The following is a 15,210-nucleotide window of genomic DNA, read 5'->3' on the forward strand; positions in this document are numbered from 1 at the left end:
TATATATATATATATATATATGTATATATATTAAAAAATGAAGTAAATAAGAGCGCCTAATAGTGTTAATGTGGAAATTTATATATAAAAGATAACTTAGCTCATTAAAACTTTCCGCCTGATGATTCTCAGAAGTAAAACATATAAAAGAGAGATAAAAACAACATAGTGTGTACTGTTTTCAAACGTTTTTCAAAGATACAAGCATTAGGAACTTTGCTGGTTCCAATAATTTGATGTAGAAAAAACAGTGAAACAGTAACAATTTATTAAACAACAATCCTGTCACAACCGCAGGTGGCAGGTAAAAACAATTAAAAAACAGCTCGTCTGATCATAAATGTAGGTAGCGCACGTACAGAATTAAATATTATAAACAGCTTATCTGTCTGCATATGGAAAAACCATAGATAAAAGGAGTATTCAGGCAGATTCTCTATCTGTAATAGCAGGTATCAAACGTACAGGATTGAAATTAAAAAACAGCTTATCTGTCCGCAAATGAGAAGTCCAAGGGGTAAGCATCAAGTCCCTGTTCCAACGCGTTTCGTCCTAGCATGAGGACTTCATCATGCTAGGACGAAACGCGTTGGGACAGGGACTTGATGCTTACCCCTTGGACTTCCCATTTGCGGACAGATAAGCTGTTTTTTAATTCCAATCCTGTACGTTTGATACCTGCTATTACAGATAGAGAATCTGCCTGAATACTCCTTTTATCTATGGTTTTTCCATATGCGGACAGATAAGCTGTTTATAATATTTAATTCTGTACGTGCGCTACCTACATTTATGATCAGACGAGCTGTTTTTTAATTGCTTTTACCTGCCACCTGCGGTTGTGACAGGATTGTTGTTTAATAAATTGTTACTGTTTCACTGTTTTTACTACATCAAATTATTGGAACCAGCAAAGTTCCTAATGCTTGTATCTTTGAAAAACATTTGAAAACAGTACACACTATGTTGTTTTTATCTCTCTTTTATATGTTTTACTTCTGAGAATCATCAGGCGGAAAGTTTTAATGAGCTAAGTTATCTTTTATATATAAATTTCCACATTAACACTATTAGGCGCTCTTATTTACTTCATTTTTTAATCTTTATTCTTATACTGTGTGAGAGCTGCCACTCATTCACATATGAGGTGTGTTATATTCTACTAAAAAGGATATTTAACAATTTAGATAATTTTACTTATTTAAGTGTCCTACCGGGTGTACTTAGGCGCTATCCTCTATTGTTCCACATATATATATATATATATATATATATATAAATAAACAAACACACATACATAAAAAGCACTAATGCACGGCACTCACTACTCCTAGATTTTTTGGTGCAACATGATATGTGACCACAGTGTTTAAATAAAAATCACAGTGGCTCTGCACTCACCATAATGTAATAATTAACAATAATAAACAGTGAGGATTTGGTACATGAATTCACCAATGCATTTAAGCTTGCAGCCCTGTGATAGCTATTTCAGTGGTTATAATTTTGAGCAATAGCGTAGGGTAGTAAAGGGTAGTAAAGTGGGGTCCCTTGTCAGGGGCTGCAAGCTTAAATGCACTGATCAATCCATGAACCAAAACCCCACTGTTTATTATTGTTAGGTAAGGGGGGTACACACGGAGAGATCCGTGTTTAAAATCTAAGCAATCTGACTAGATTGCTTAGATTTTGAGCACGGATCTGCCGTGTGTATGCCCCCCAGCGATAGTGATGCACGGCCCCGCGCATCGCTATCGCCAGTGCTAGATTGAGCCTGCATGCAGGCTCAATCTAGCGGGTCGCTCACTTCACCGTTGTGTGAAGTGAGTGACCCCCCGTCCGTCCGTCCCCTCGCTCAGCACATCGCGCTGTGCTGAGCGGGGGGAGAGATGTGTGCTGAGCGGTCTGTGTTAAGATCGCTCAGTACATATCTCTCCCGTCAGTACCCCCCTTTAGGCTTACCATATTATCCCTTTAAACTGGGACACTGATGAATTACACAGGTTCTTTAGCTGATTAAAATCAGGTAAAACGCAGGCTTGAAGTCAGCCAGCCAGCCACAAAACCTGTCATTTACTGATGTTGCAATTGTGGTGACATCATCACACCGCACGCCGACAAATGCAATACATGGCGGATCGCAAGTGCACTGACACCAGCATGGTGACATCATCAAGCATGGTGCATTTAGCTGCCCAGCTAAATTGACAGGAGATGCTGCTGCAATTGAGAAGGAGGCCTTGCATGTGTTCAGGAAGTAGTATTAACCTCTCCTGGGATTTCAAATTAGTATTATTGATTAAAACAGATTTGAAGAACGTTTTTTTTTGTTATATAAACATTTATAAGAGCGGTAGAAGAGTTACATTACATCAGTGGTTTCCAAACTTTTTTGAATCACGGCGCCCTAGAATATCAGAATTTTTTTCACGCCACCCCTAGGCCAAAATTTCTTATTGAGAAATTTAGAAAGAAATATTACATTAAGTAGATTGCGTTTATATGTCATCCTTAGGGTAAGTTGTGTGATGAGGGACAAGATTTGCTTCTATTTGACCACATATTTTATGACTGGCAGACAACAGCACTGGTTTTGCCTATTATATTGACCATGAATAATTTGAATTGGTCCTGGACCACCAACCCAGGGCACCCCTGCAAGTGTCCCGAGGCACCGCAAGGAGCCACGGCACACAGTTTGGGAACCTCTGCATTACATCATTAAATATAGTCAGAGTCGGTCCTAACCAATATGATGCCCTAGGCAAGATTTTAGTTGGTAGCGCCTAGCACCACTGCTAGTTCCGCCTCTGACCCTACCCCCCTTTCCCAGCACCATCACCCCTCACCCATAGCAGTCCTCATTTTTGGTGCTCCTACCCCCTATATTTTAAATAGGAACACTGCACACAATCTGTGCACAGCCCAAACGGGCGTGTTCTTGCTGGGAAATATTACCCCCAATTCAAATTATGCCACACAGTAGTGCAACTTTATTCACATTTTATCACTGGATAGTGTCCCTAATTCACATTACATCATACAGTAGTACCACTTTACCTTATATAAATTACTCCTCACAGTAGTGCCCCTTATTCACATTACATCACACTGAATTGCTCCTTATTCAGATTACATCACACCATATTGGTCTTATTCACATTAGACCACACAGTAGTGCCCTTCCTGTATGTTACTTTACATAGTAGAGCACCTTATACACATAATGCCAACATTAGTAATGCATTTGTACACATAATACCACACAGTAAATCCCCTTACACATGACACACATTATAAATGTCCTTATAAACATAATGCACCTTACTCATTATGCCAACCTTTATTAATGCCCTTATACACATAATGTTCCATACACATATGCCACACATAATTAATGCCCATATACACATAATGACATACATAATGTCCCTTACACATATGCTGCACATTATTAGTGCCCTTATACACATACTGACATACATAGTGCCCCTTACACATATGCCGCACAGTATTAATGCATTTATACATATGACACACATAATGCCCCTTACACATATGTTGAACACTATTGCACAACCAACCCACCCACACATAGCACTCACCGCTAACACTGTGACCTCTGTGCCTGCTTGAATACAGATGTGTCCTCATACATCTTGCCTCAATACGCCATGCAGCAGGGGATGTCTGGTATGAGTCAGCTGCCAGCTCTGCTAAAGTCGGTTGCCTTTTTTGCATTGCTGTGTGGCTAGGATGCACAATCAGCTTCTGCCAATTAAAATGATATGCGACATGCCAATATTCTGTGTGCAACTGTGACTCTATCTGCATATGAAATGCTACGTTACAGTGATTTCCAGGAATACACTATAGCATTTTGTGTGCAGATACAGCCACAGTCACACACAGAATATAGGCATGCCACGTATCATTTTAATCAGCAGAAGCTGCTTGTGCCCCTAGACATGCCAAATGCCCAAGGTATTTACTTATATTGCCTATGTCTAGGGCCGGCTCTGAATATAGTTATAATTATATGACAATCTAAAGAAAAAAGGAAACGGGGCTAATTTGATCAGGAAATGTCTAAATTAGTACTGGGGATAAAAGGGATCATGTCAGGATCCTGATGGCCGGGATCCAGAGTGTCAAAATACTGATGCTGGGATCTCAACACAGCTAAGAAGACTGGAGCCAGAATTCCGAATGTGATCAGAATCCCAGCGCTGGAATACCGACACCTGGAATCCCAATCGCTGTACTCACACAGGACTGTTAAGCAGCGGGGGATGGGGGTTTAGGTTGCGGGTGGGGTTTTTGGGTTAGGCTGCGGGAAGGGGTGGGGTTGGGCTTAGGCTGCAGGGAAGGGTGGGTTAGGGTTAGGCACCCCCCTGGGGAGGGTTAGGGTTAGGCTACAGGAGAGGATGGGTTAGGTTTAGGCTGCGGGAATGGGGAGGGTTAGGGCGAGGCATTCCTGGGGACGGTTAGGGTTAGGCTGCAGGGGGGGAGGGCTAGGGGTCAATTGGGTAGGGAAGTATACTTACTTTCCCCCTGTCGAGATTCTCATTGTCGGGATGCCGCATTCGGTATTCTGACCTCCGGCATAGCGAACCAACCTGATGAAAGGGAGCTCCAGGCAATATAGGTAATTTACTGCATGACAGGAGAACAGAGCACACACACAGGGAATAGGTGCTTACTTCAAATTGAGTAAGTACTATATAAATTGGGAAATACAGTACTAATTAATGGCAGGGGCTTATACTTGTCTGTATTCTGGCAGTTATTGCCGATATTAGGTCCAGGAGGAGGAACATTCCTAAACAAATTGCTGCCTGATTGGAGTATACAGTATATTAGAAACCATTAGTAGATGAGTTTATTACAAGTTTTTAGAGAGTCCATTTGGAGTCTTTTAATTGATCAATGCTAATGTTTAAAAGGATTTTAAAAGCAAAATGAATTCATGGTTATTAATTTATTATTGTAACAAATTACTTGGCAATTACTTTTACAATGAAATAGATTTTTATTTATTGTTTGTAATTATATTTTGTGTTGAGACTTGTGAGGCACCCATTTTATTTTAAGATACACCGCAGAGGAAGTTGCTTAAGATTAAACATGTTGGGGGTTAATGCAGATGTGACACGGAGTGGGTTTAACTTGCTCACACCCCTGAAGGGGAAAGACAACAAGTCAACAACATCTAGCCGATAAAGGCCACTCTGCAAGTGCTATGTAAGGCTATTTTATTGATTTTAATAAAATCAGTTATGAATGAATTCTACAGAAGCTGATTGATTCTTGGGTGAACTATTGTGAGAGGGTCTCGTTGTAGAAATAAGAGACTCCATTTTAAACCTCCACCTTCGGATCCAGCATAAAAGGGTACAGAGAGAGATCTACATGAAGCTTTCACTTTAAACAGGTGTAATTGGACCTTTATAAAGGACTATTTCAGGTCTGCATCGGACTGCCTCAACGGAGGTCCACTTGCGGAGGCACCCGGTTCTCTGCACTTGCATCTGCAATCACCTTGTGTGATGACAGCTATGCGGGTGTAAGGTGCTGGGTGCTTCTAAACATTGTCCCAGCATAAATGGACCAGAAGCAGATCCTTAGTGAGCAAGTCAAACGCTGTTTCTGGCACACCCTTAGGCCCCCAATCCATATATATACTGGTCACATAAGATACAGTAGCACAACTATTGTATAGCCAACCGATTTGATGGGCCAAATGGCAAGATCTGGTCCAAATTGGGGTGTGTGATGAAACTGAACACTGATCCTGCCAGAATGACCTGCCCAGGTGGAAAAAAATCAAACTAAAAGTTTTTTTAAACTGCTTTTATTTTATTAGACTGTCATATATTTTTATGTGTGTATGCAACACACAGATAACGTGGTTATATCCATACTCAGGTTACTGTAGGTTTGCATTCTGCTGAGGTTAATAATGTAAATGCGTTTTTTTAATGGAATTAAAATTGTCTGATGTATAGTAATATACACAAGCCCCTTCAGATGCACCCAAGTGTATATAAATAAGTTGCAATAATAATAATTTATATGCCATTGTAGTATTAATAGCTATTTAGACAATTTTGTTGAGAAAAAATATATTTAACATTATATAATAATAAAGTAACTAGTATGATTAAAATGCTTAACATTCATAAATTCATACAGTTTTTATGCTTCCCAATGCTATAAAAATAGATGTGTCATTGCATACTTTGTGACAGTCCAGACAATGAAAACTGACTAAACTATTCAAGGCTTTTGAATGTTGTGAAGGATGCATTAAAAGCATTTGAATCAAGTGGTATTTTGGGAGGATAAGAATATATGGCATAAGTCTGCATAGTTTATCCTGTTTGGGTGATGTAGGTGTCAGGCATGTCAGACAGACTTTCTGGAAGAGTGTCGGTTTAGTGACGATTTTAAATTCTGGGGGAGTTTGATTGAAAGCCCTGAGGCATTCCACAGACAAAATCTAAAATAGTAGATAAGAGGAGCCAATTAGTTATTTCCTGCCTTTGACTGCATGTATTCTTTGTCATATATATGACCTTGGCTTATGTATTTTAGCTGTTGTGCTCCCATCTCCTCATGATTCTTTTGCAGAACGTTATACACAAATGGATCTATGTAACACGGCCCCCACAGCTAACCCCCATTTGACTCCTTACCTCCCAAATAATAACACTGTGTTGCTTTCCATGCTTGGGTCATCTGCAGGATGGTGGACCTTCATTTCCCAATCAAATACATATGGCTCTTTGCATGGATGCTGGATGGAATATGTAATTAATTTGATGACCTTTTCATAGAAAAGATATGTAGTTTTCGATAGACAAGTACAGGTATGTGTATGTAAGACAATCTACAAAATATACCTTGACCCAGGGGCGGATTGGGAAATAAAAGTGGCCCTGGAAAAATTTCTAGAAGTGGCCTCATGTGGGCGGCACCAAATCAACTGTAGGCGGAACCAATACCAAAGTAGGCGGGGTTACTTCTTAAAATGTAATGCAGATGGAGTTACACCAACAAAAAACAAAGCATGTCATATTAGCTGGACCTAAGATATTAAAAAATGTAGAAAGTATTGTGTTGTAGCAGAAGTACTTAAGAAATTAAAACTGGGGTGACAATTAATTCTCTGCACACTTACTAAATACATTTTAAAGCAATTACAGCTACTTCATGCTATACTCTATTACTTATCCAGGTCACCTGACAGCTGCACAGATGTATTCATTACTCACTAAGGTCGGGATGTACTAAGCTTGGGAAAGTGATAATTTCACAGGTGATACAGTACCAGCCAATCAGCTCCTAACTGCCATGTCACAAGCTGGGTTTAAAAAATGACAGGAGGTGATTGGCTGGTCCTTTATCACAGTGAAATTATCACTTTTCAAGTCTTAGTACATCCTGCCCTAATACATTACATAAGATGGAGCTAATTATTCATTTGTGAATCTGTGAGGAGACATGGAAAACATGCACTGTTTGAGGTTCTGAAGACAGAGTTTGAGAACTTGTACCCTAGGGAGCAGTGATTCTAGAAAGTTTGGGAACCTCTATGTTAAGGCATTGTAAAGCCTGCCATAAGCGTTCAGGGGCTGTCTGTTGAAAAAAAATGGAAAAAATAAAAATGCTAAATCTTTTGAAGCTGTTCATGGAGTTTAAATGTAATGATTACACCATTGTTATCCACAACATTTTGACTATTTTTGTAGGCATTAACTAAAAACAGGTAATACAAATGTATACATTAAAAAAGGTCACATTACACTTTAATCCCTGTGCAAATTGTGAATTCAAATTATCTTTGTATACAATAACTAAAAGGAATGTAATAAGAACATAATCTGACCTCCTTTGTCACAAAATAAATAAAATAAAAATAGGGGGGGCTATTCAATTAGCCGCTGTAGTTTTTCCTTCTGTAAAGTAACACACTTATATCTTGCTTTTTCACCGATAGTCATTATCGGGTTAATCAATTAAAATCCATTTTTTTTGTATGGAAAATGTCCTGTTTTCGACCACTAACACATGGGATCGGGGATAAATTCCCAGACCTATGTGTTATTGTGCCTCTGAGGGCTGCTTTATCTGGGAGTATGCTTCAGATGCCGCTGCATAATCTCCGATAAATGCTGGATATTGGTATACCGGCGGGAGACAGAGACCGGAGTGTCAGGGGGACATGGGGCCACAGCTGAGCAGAAGAGCAGTTATCAGGGAGGCAGGAGAGTGGGCAGACTCACCTGTTTCTAATGATTTTAATGGGACAAGGTATAAAACAACCACAATAGTGCTCAGAGAAGAACACTCTGCCTCTTGAAGAAGCCGCCTGAGGTGCGGAGAAACGCGTTGAGGGTACAGAAGAAAGGGCCACACTTGACCACTAAGTGTCCCACAGAGCACGACATCCATCACTTTCAGCCGTCCATTACAAGTCATCGGTGAATGATCCAGCCTGTGATTTAATCATTCCACTCTAACTCTCCTTGCATTTGGAACATTGTTACCTCCTGCCCGGCCGGGCGTTGCTCAGCAAGCTGGAGGATCTGTATGGTGGTCTGATACAGGCAACTGGTGCTGCACAGAAAGAAATGGCTTTCATCTGAATATACCACTGACGGATGTCTCACCCATGCACAGGGTGATAACAAGCGGTTCCCTAACCATTTATCCTGTGCAGCAAGAGATCATTACGTCTCAGTGAGTAACATTAATCGGTTGGTTTATTTTGCTCCAAGGAAACATTATTTAAATCCGGATACCTTTATGGTCACAAACGCTTATTACATCAGTTTACAGGACTTCCTTTTCATTTAAACTGTCTGATATGGAATTAATGTGAGAGATTAACCCTATCTTACAGAGACGGGTTCTCCTGCATTTCAGTGTCCCTTTCACTTATTAATACACTTTATGTGTGAATTATAAGGTATAATACCTCAGTTATATGCTCTGTGTAGTGTTGTGTTTTTTAATCAGTTTGTCATTGGTTTTATGTTAATAAATTGTGTTTTTATCAACATCATTGGTATTGTGCGCCTACTTGGTGATTTTGTTTTAGATGCAGCATACCCGCATTGCTGCAGGTTGTTGTCGCCTTCCTCCTCCGTCACGGGGGAAGGATGGCCTAAGAGGTGGGATGCAGATCCCCGTGGTGCTGAGCACATCCTGGGGGGTGCTTATCATGGGTTATTCTTCCCTAGGTGCCCAAAACATAATCCCTGTTAAATTCCAGTTATCTGGGCTAATTGAATAGCCCCTTGAGGATCAATTAGTTGTGGTAAATTGCAACTAATTGAATACCCCCTAGGAATACATTTTTATGTGACATTTGTTTAGCATTTGGTGATTAATAGACTATCCAGTTTCCTTCATCTATCACCTTGTAGACTTATTGTACTTGACCAAACTTCACAAACTAGAATTAATCGTTACACGCACAAAAGATACCACCTCAAGCAGATCATCTCCCCCTAGCATAGAATATTCCCCTCCCCCTCAAACAGATCATCTCCCCCTAGCACAGATTAACCCCTCCCCCTGAAAATAGATCATAATCTCTCTTTAGCCGCTAAATAACTTCCCTCCCCCTCAGATTATCTCTCCCTAGCACAGATTTTTCCCCCACCTGAGACAGATCTTCATCTCCCCTTAGCACTAAACAGGGGTGTATCTAGGAGTACGAGCGCCCCTGGCAAGCCAAGGGACTAGCGTCCCCCCATCTATGGAATTTACACTCTGTACTTATAACTTGTTTTCCACACAAACTTCCCCTTCAGCACCATTAGTCCTAACACCTCCTCCAACTCCACTCACACCTTCACCACCATAAGTCCTAAGACCTCCCCCAACTCCACGCAACTCTCCCTTACTACTCCAGTCCCCACAACACCAGGAGCAGCCGAAGAGTATTTCATCTGATACTGCGGCTCTGAGGTTATCTCAGCTGCATGCGTTACCATTGGGGAACAGAACTATTGGGTCAGAAGCAATCTGCGTCAGTCTTGCCCTCCCACTATGGCATCTTTTTTACACTGATTTGTTATAGGTGACGATAATCACATTTAATAAATAAACACCCCCCCACTCAACTAGTCCCATCACTAACTCATTAGCATATACATTTAATACATAGATTTTGCATCGCATTATTATAACTACAATATGTTAATAGCCACCATCAATCCCACATTAAATTATTAGCCCTCACATTTTTTAAGAGTCCCAAATACATTTAATTATTTAGCATTGGAAGGAAGCAGTCCTCTTTTAAACTGAGCCATATGACACAAATAGCCCCACCAGCTAGTGCATTATATAATTACCATCAATATTTCATTAAAAGTTCCCACAAGTCCCCACATTACATATATAGCCCCACTACAATACACTACACTACAATAACCCAACTAATCCCCAATTCACATATTAATACCAAAATTACGTTTACAGTCCCCACAGCTTAACAGGAAGCAGGTAAAATGGTGCCGGACGGTATTCCGGCGGTCAAAATACCGAATCCAGAATCCCGAACGATGGCATAATCCTGGTGTCTAAATACCGGCAGGAGTCAGAAGCCCGGTGTCAAAATATCGACGCATGGAATCCCGAACGTACTTTTAGTGGGACGTGGCATCCTGCCGCGCGGGGGGGGGGGGGGGGGTGTTAGGTTTAGGCATTAGAAGGGGATGGTTAGGTACTGGGGAGGTGGGTTAGGCACTTACAAGGGGAGGTTAGGGTTAGGCACTAAGTGGGGAAGGTTAAGTTTAGGCAGGGAGGAAGGGAGTGTTAGGAACCGGGGAGGGAGGGTTAAGGTTAGGCACCAAGCGGGGAAGGTTAGGTTTAGGCAACGGGGAAGGGAGGGTTAGGGTTAGGTACCACCAGGGAGGGTTAGGGTAAGGTACCACCAGGGAGGGTTAGGGTAAGGTACCACCAGGGAGTGTTAGGGTAGGGTGAGAGGAGGGTTAGGTTACTTTCTGGGGGGCTGTCAGGATTCTAAAGACCGGGATGCCACTGTCGGTATTCTGACCGCTGGCATCCCCTCCATCGGGATATCATACTGAATCACTAATCACCCCCTCTCATTACATTAATGCTCCCATCCTACATTAAATGATTACACAATCAGTCATCACACTAACCCATTGTCATTCACTGCAGATGATTTATGCGTGTGCCAGACTCCTGCAAGATCTCTGCTCAGTGGGGAAACAGACTCAGCAACTCCGGACCCATGTGTGCTGCAGAGTGGAGTTGTCTTGTAGATTGTAGGGGAGGGGGAGGAAAAGAGGGGAGGGTAAGAGGAGGACTGAACAAATATGGTTCAGTGGTCTTCATGATCATGGCAAATCCGAGAACCTGTGATTGGCTGGGTAACTTAGTTAAGGTGACCGCAGTTCAGTTGGCTACCAGGACTGTAGCGGGCAGCAGTAAATGAGGCCGGTCCTGGTGTCGGTGTGGTCCTGCTCTCTCCTAGCTCCAAACCACAATGAGCTGCCAGAGATTGTTACTGGAGAGGGGCGCGTGCAGCACCAACAGACTTGCCATGAGGAGATGATTTGTCTGCTACTCCAGGAGGACTCACACGTATCACTGCTGCTGCAGATTAATTCTTGCTGGCTCTGAACCGTGGCAGTGGGTGGCACCACTGATCAGTGACCCCCCTCAGCCTGCGCCCCGGACGGATTCCATACTGGCCAATAAATAGATACGCCCCTGGCACTAAATAACCTTCCTCCCCCTACCACACATTATCCCCCTCCCCCAGACAGATCTCCATGTCCCCCTATCAGCCAGTGCACCCCTGTAGGCAGCCTGTCAGTCTTTTAAGTAAACAAAAAAAATAATAAAATAAAAATCTTGCAACCTACATGATATTTTACTTTATAAAGACTGACTGCAGCATGTGCCTACAACAGCGCAATCAGACTCATTCAGTGGTTCGGTGGCATTGTCCGTTTTTCCCAGCCAGCCCTGATTTTCCCCACTGTGTCTCCCCTCGTGTCCCATCCTCTGTGCACACACTGCTTAGGCTGGCAGGCTACGGCTAATGGCAGCCCCGGGGAGCGCAGTGCAGGCTGCGAAACTCACCTCTCTTGGATGCGCACTCTGGTCTGGCCTCTCTTCCTCCAAAGTGCGGGACAGCCGTGACTTCACTGGCATTTGTGGCGCTTGTACCGCCTTTCAGCTGGACGGGGCGGGCTTCTTCTCACTATAGCAGCCGCACCAGTAGCTCTGAACGGGCTGCCTGTCATGCACAAAACAGTAACCGAGTGACGAGCTAAGGGGGCGGAGCCACAGATGACAGGCGGCCCCGCACACCATTCGGCCCACCTGGGATTTCCCCAGTGAATCTGATGGCCAATCCGGGCCTGCCTTGACCAGTATCGGAGACTCTAGTTTACATGCACCACTTCATAGAGAAAGAAAGAACACAAGAACAAGCACATAAACCTTATTGTTGTGATGCACAGAAATGAATAAGGATAATTACAGTCATGCATCTCTGTATGAATTCCATTCCATCGGCTGTAAGCAGCCATGGCTGGAGCAGATAGTGAAGATGTACTAAGTGTTTAACTTTAACAAGCTGAGAGCTGCAGGCCCAGGGCCACAGATAGCCATCTACTGCATTTTAGATGAGACGGCTATGTTGAGCCCACTTACTATATGACACTTTGCGGTGAAAAGGGCATGTATTACAAGTTAAAACTATTGTATTCTGCTGCTTAGCAACAAACAGTACGAAAAAAGTGCCGCCATAGCGCTTTGCGGTGGTGTTCTGCAGACATGCCTATAGTGCAAAAATACAAAATCATTTAGGCCCCCGGTTGGTAGACTAAGATTCCAATTTTGAAAAACTAAACGGCAATCATCTTCTTGAGTCGTCCCACCAATTTTGTAAAACTCTAGCAATCAATGCGGAAAGTTTTCCTTTTCGACCCACTTTTCAACCCACCCTAATGTACAAGCACACCCATTCATGCTAAGGTTAATTTTGTTGGTGCAAAAACCTATTTTTTTAATTGTGGAAGGAAACTGAAGTACCCAGAGGAAACCCATGTAGGCATGGGGAGAAAATACAGACTCCACACAGGGCCATGGTGGAAATTTAACCCATGACCTCAGTGCTGTGAGGCGGCAATGCTAACCATTACACTTACAATAGGGAGTGTTCTTATTGGACAATCTGGAATCGCGCGACAACCAAGGAAAAGCAACCCAGAGGTAAGACAAACCCCATGGAGTTTCTCTCCAAACAACTCCAAAATAGCAATAGATACGTGTAGGTAATGGGGATGTCCTCCCTCAGGCGCTAGTGGTGATAATTACCTATTAAAGTGACAAAGTGCAATCACATAAGCAACATGATTGTGAAAAAGGTGAAATGATAATAGAGTTCCTTATCTTGAAAATGGATGGGCAGGAGGATTCTTCCTCAATAAGTATTTCTCAATTCACAAATTCACATGTGAAAAAGAAAAAGGAATATCATGTGTAGCAAAGTAACAACACTTTTTAATACTGACATACAAACATGACAAAATATATAAAATAGAAAGAAAGAAAGAGGGATGTTGTCCGCACAGACCTAAAGACAAACCCAAACAGAGTGAATGGAGATCAAAGGACAATCACTGTATCAGTGACACTTATACCCCAGTTTCATAAATCAAGCACTTTTGTGCTATTAGATTTTAAGGACAAGGGGGGTGCTCCCTGAGAGTTAGGTTAAACTGTTTTACAAAAATATACCAACGAGAGGTAGACAAGAACTCTCCTAGAGTGGGGCACTCAAAAAGTGTTTATAATGCGTGTGTAGCAACGTAGGATTAGAGGAGAAAAAAATTATAAGACTTAACTTTTATTAAAGATCAAAAATTAAAAATTACTTGGAGATTATCCTCTCTTCATCTAAAAAGGCGAAATATAGACACAATACATACAATACAACGTGTAACAGATTAAAAGGTACAGGTGATTCATAAACTCCAACGGGCCTCAGCCCTATCAATAAAGGAGAATCAATCTATGAATGAAACTCAAATAACAGTAAGTCAAGACCTTATGGCGTGTTTCGTGGTTCTGCTGCCTTAATGAGTTCAACAGCTATGCCCCATTTCTTTAAGGAATAACAGATCTGTACGTTAGTGCAACATTGGGGTATATGCAATTGCGGTCGAATTCCCGAAATTGTCGAATTTCGGGTCATTTTCGACCAAAAAAAAAATTCGCCTATGCAATTCAGTGCTTTCCGACCAAAAAACGGACTTTCAAAATTCGACTTTTTGAAATTCGAATTTTTGCAAATTCGACTTTTCTGCAATGATACAAGTGCTGCAATTCGACCAAAGCATATTCAATTCAAGTTTGGAAATTCGACAGCAGTGCTTTTAGACAGCAAATTCGTCATTTTCAATCCGCCACACTTTGGAGGGTGAAAACAAATAAAAAAATTTTAAACATGTTTTTTTTTGTGTTTTTTTTTGGGGGAATAGCAGATCTATTTATATTAGAAGGGATTAGGTACTTTTTTTTTTTTTTTTTTTGGAGGCACAAATATTATTTATATATTTTTTAAAATATTATTTTTTTTTTTTTTTTTATGCTGGAACGGTGAAATCATAAAAAAAAATGGCGTGGGGTCCCCCCTCCAAAGCATAACCAGCCTCGGGCTCTTCGAGCTGGTCCTGGTTCTAAAAATGCGGGGAAAAAATTGACAGGGGATCCCCCGTATTTTTAAAACCAGCACCGGGCTCTGCGCCTGGTGCTGGTGCCAAAAATACGGGGGACAAAAAGAGTAGGGGTCCCCCGTATTTTTAACACCAGCATCGGGCTCCACTAGCTGGACAGATAATGCTACAGCCGGGGGTCACTTTTATGCCGTGCCCTGCGGCCGTGGCATTAAATATCCAACTAGTCACCCCTGGCCGGGGTACCCTGGGGGAGTGGGGACCCCTTCAATCAAGGGGTCCCCCCCCCAGCCACCCAAGGGCCAGGGGTGAAGCCCGAGGCTGTCCCCCCCCATCCAATGGGCTGCGGATGGGGGGGCTGATAGCCTTTTGTGATAATAAAAAGATATTGTTTTTTCCAGTAGTACTACAAGTCCCAGCAAGCCTCCCCCGCAAGCTGGTACTTGGAGAACCACAAGTACCAGCATGCGGG

General features: G+C 42.1%; 1 long non-coding RNA gene across 1 annotated transcript in view; it reads right to left on the minus strand.

The window, feature by feature from the left end:
• Positions 1–15,210, minus strand: part of LOC134956084 (uncharacterized) — a 142,616-nt gene that overhangs the window by 23,866 nt on the left and 103,540 nt on the right. Inside the window, exon 3 of the long non-coding RNA XR_010185987.1 lies at positions 6,699–6,799. This is a non-coding gene — a long non-coding RNA (uncharacterized LOC134956084). The remainder of the gene's footprint in view (positions 1–6,698; positions 6,800–15,210) is intronic.

The sequence above is a fragment of the Pseudophryne corroboree genome, chromosome 1 (genome assembly GCF_028390025.1).
Source record: "Pseudophryne corroboree isolate aPseCor3 chromosome 1, aPseCor3.hap2, whole genome shotgun sequence".
Lineage (NCBI taxonomy): Eukaryota > Metazoa > Chordata > Amphibia > Anura > Myobatrachidae > Pseudophryne > Pseudophryne corroboree.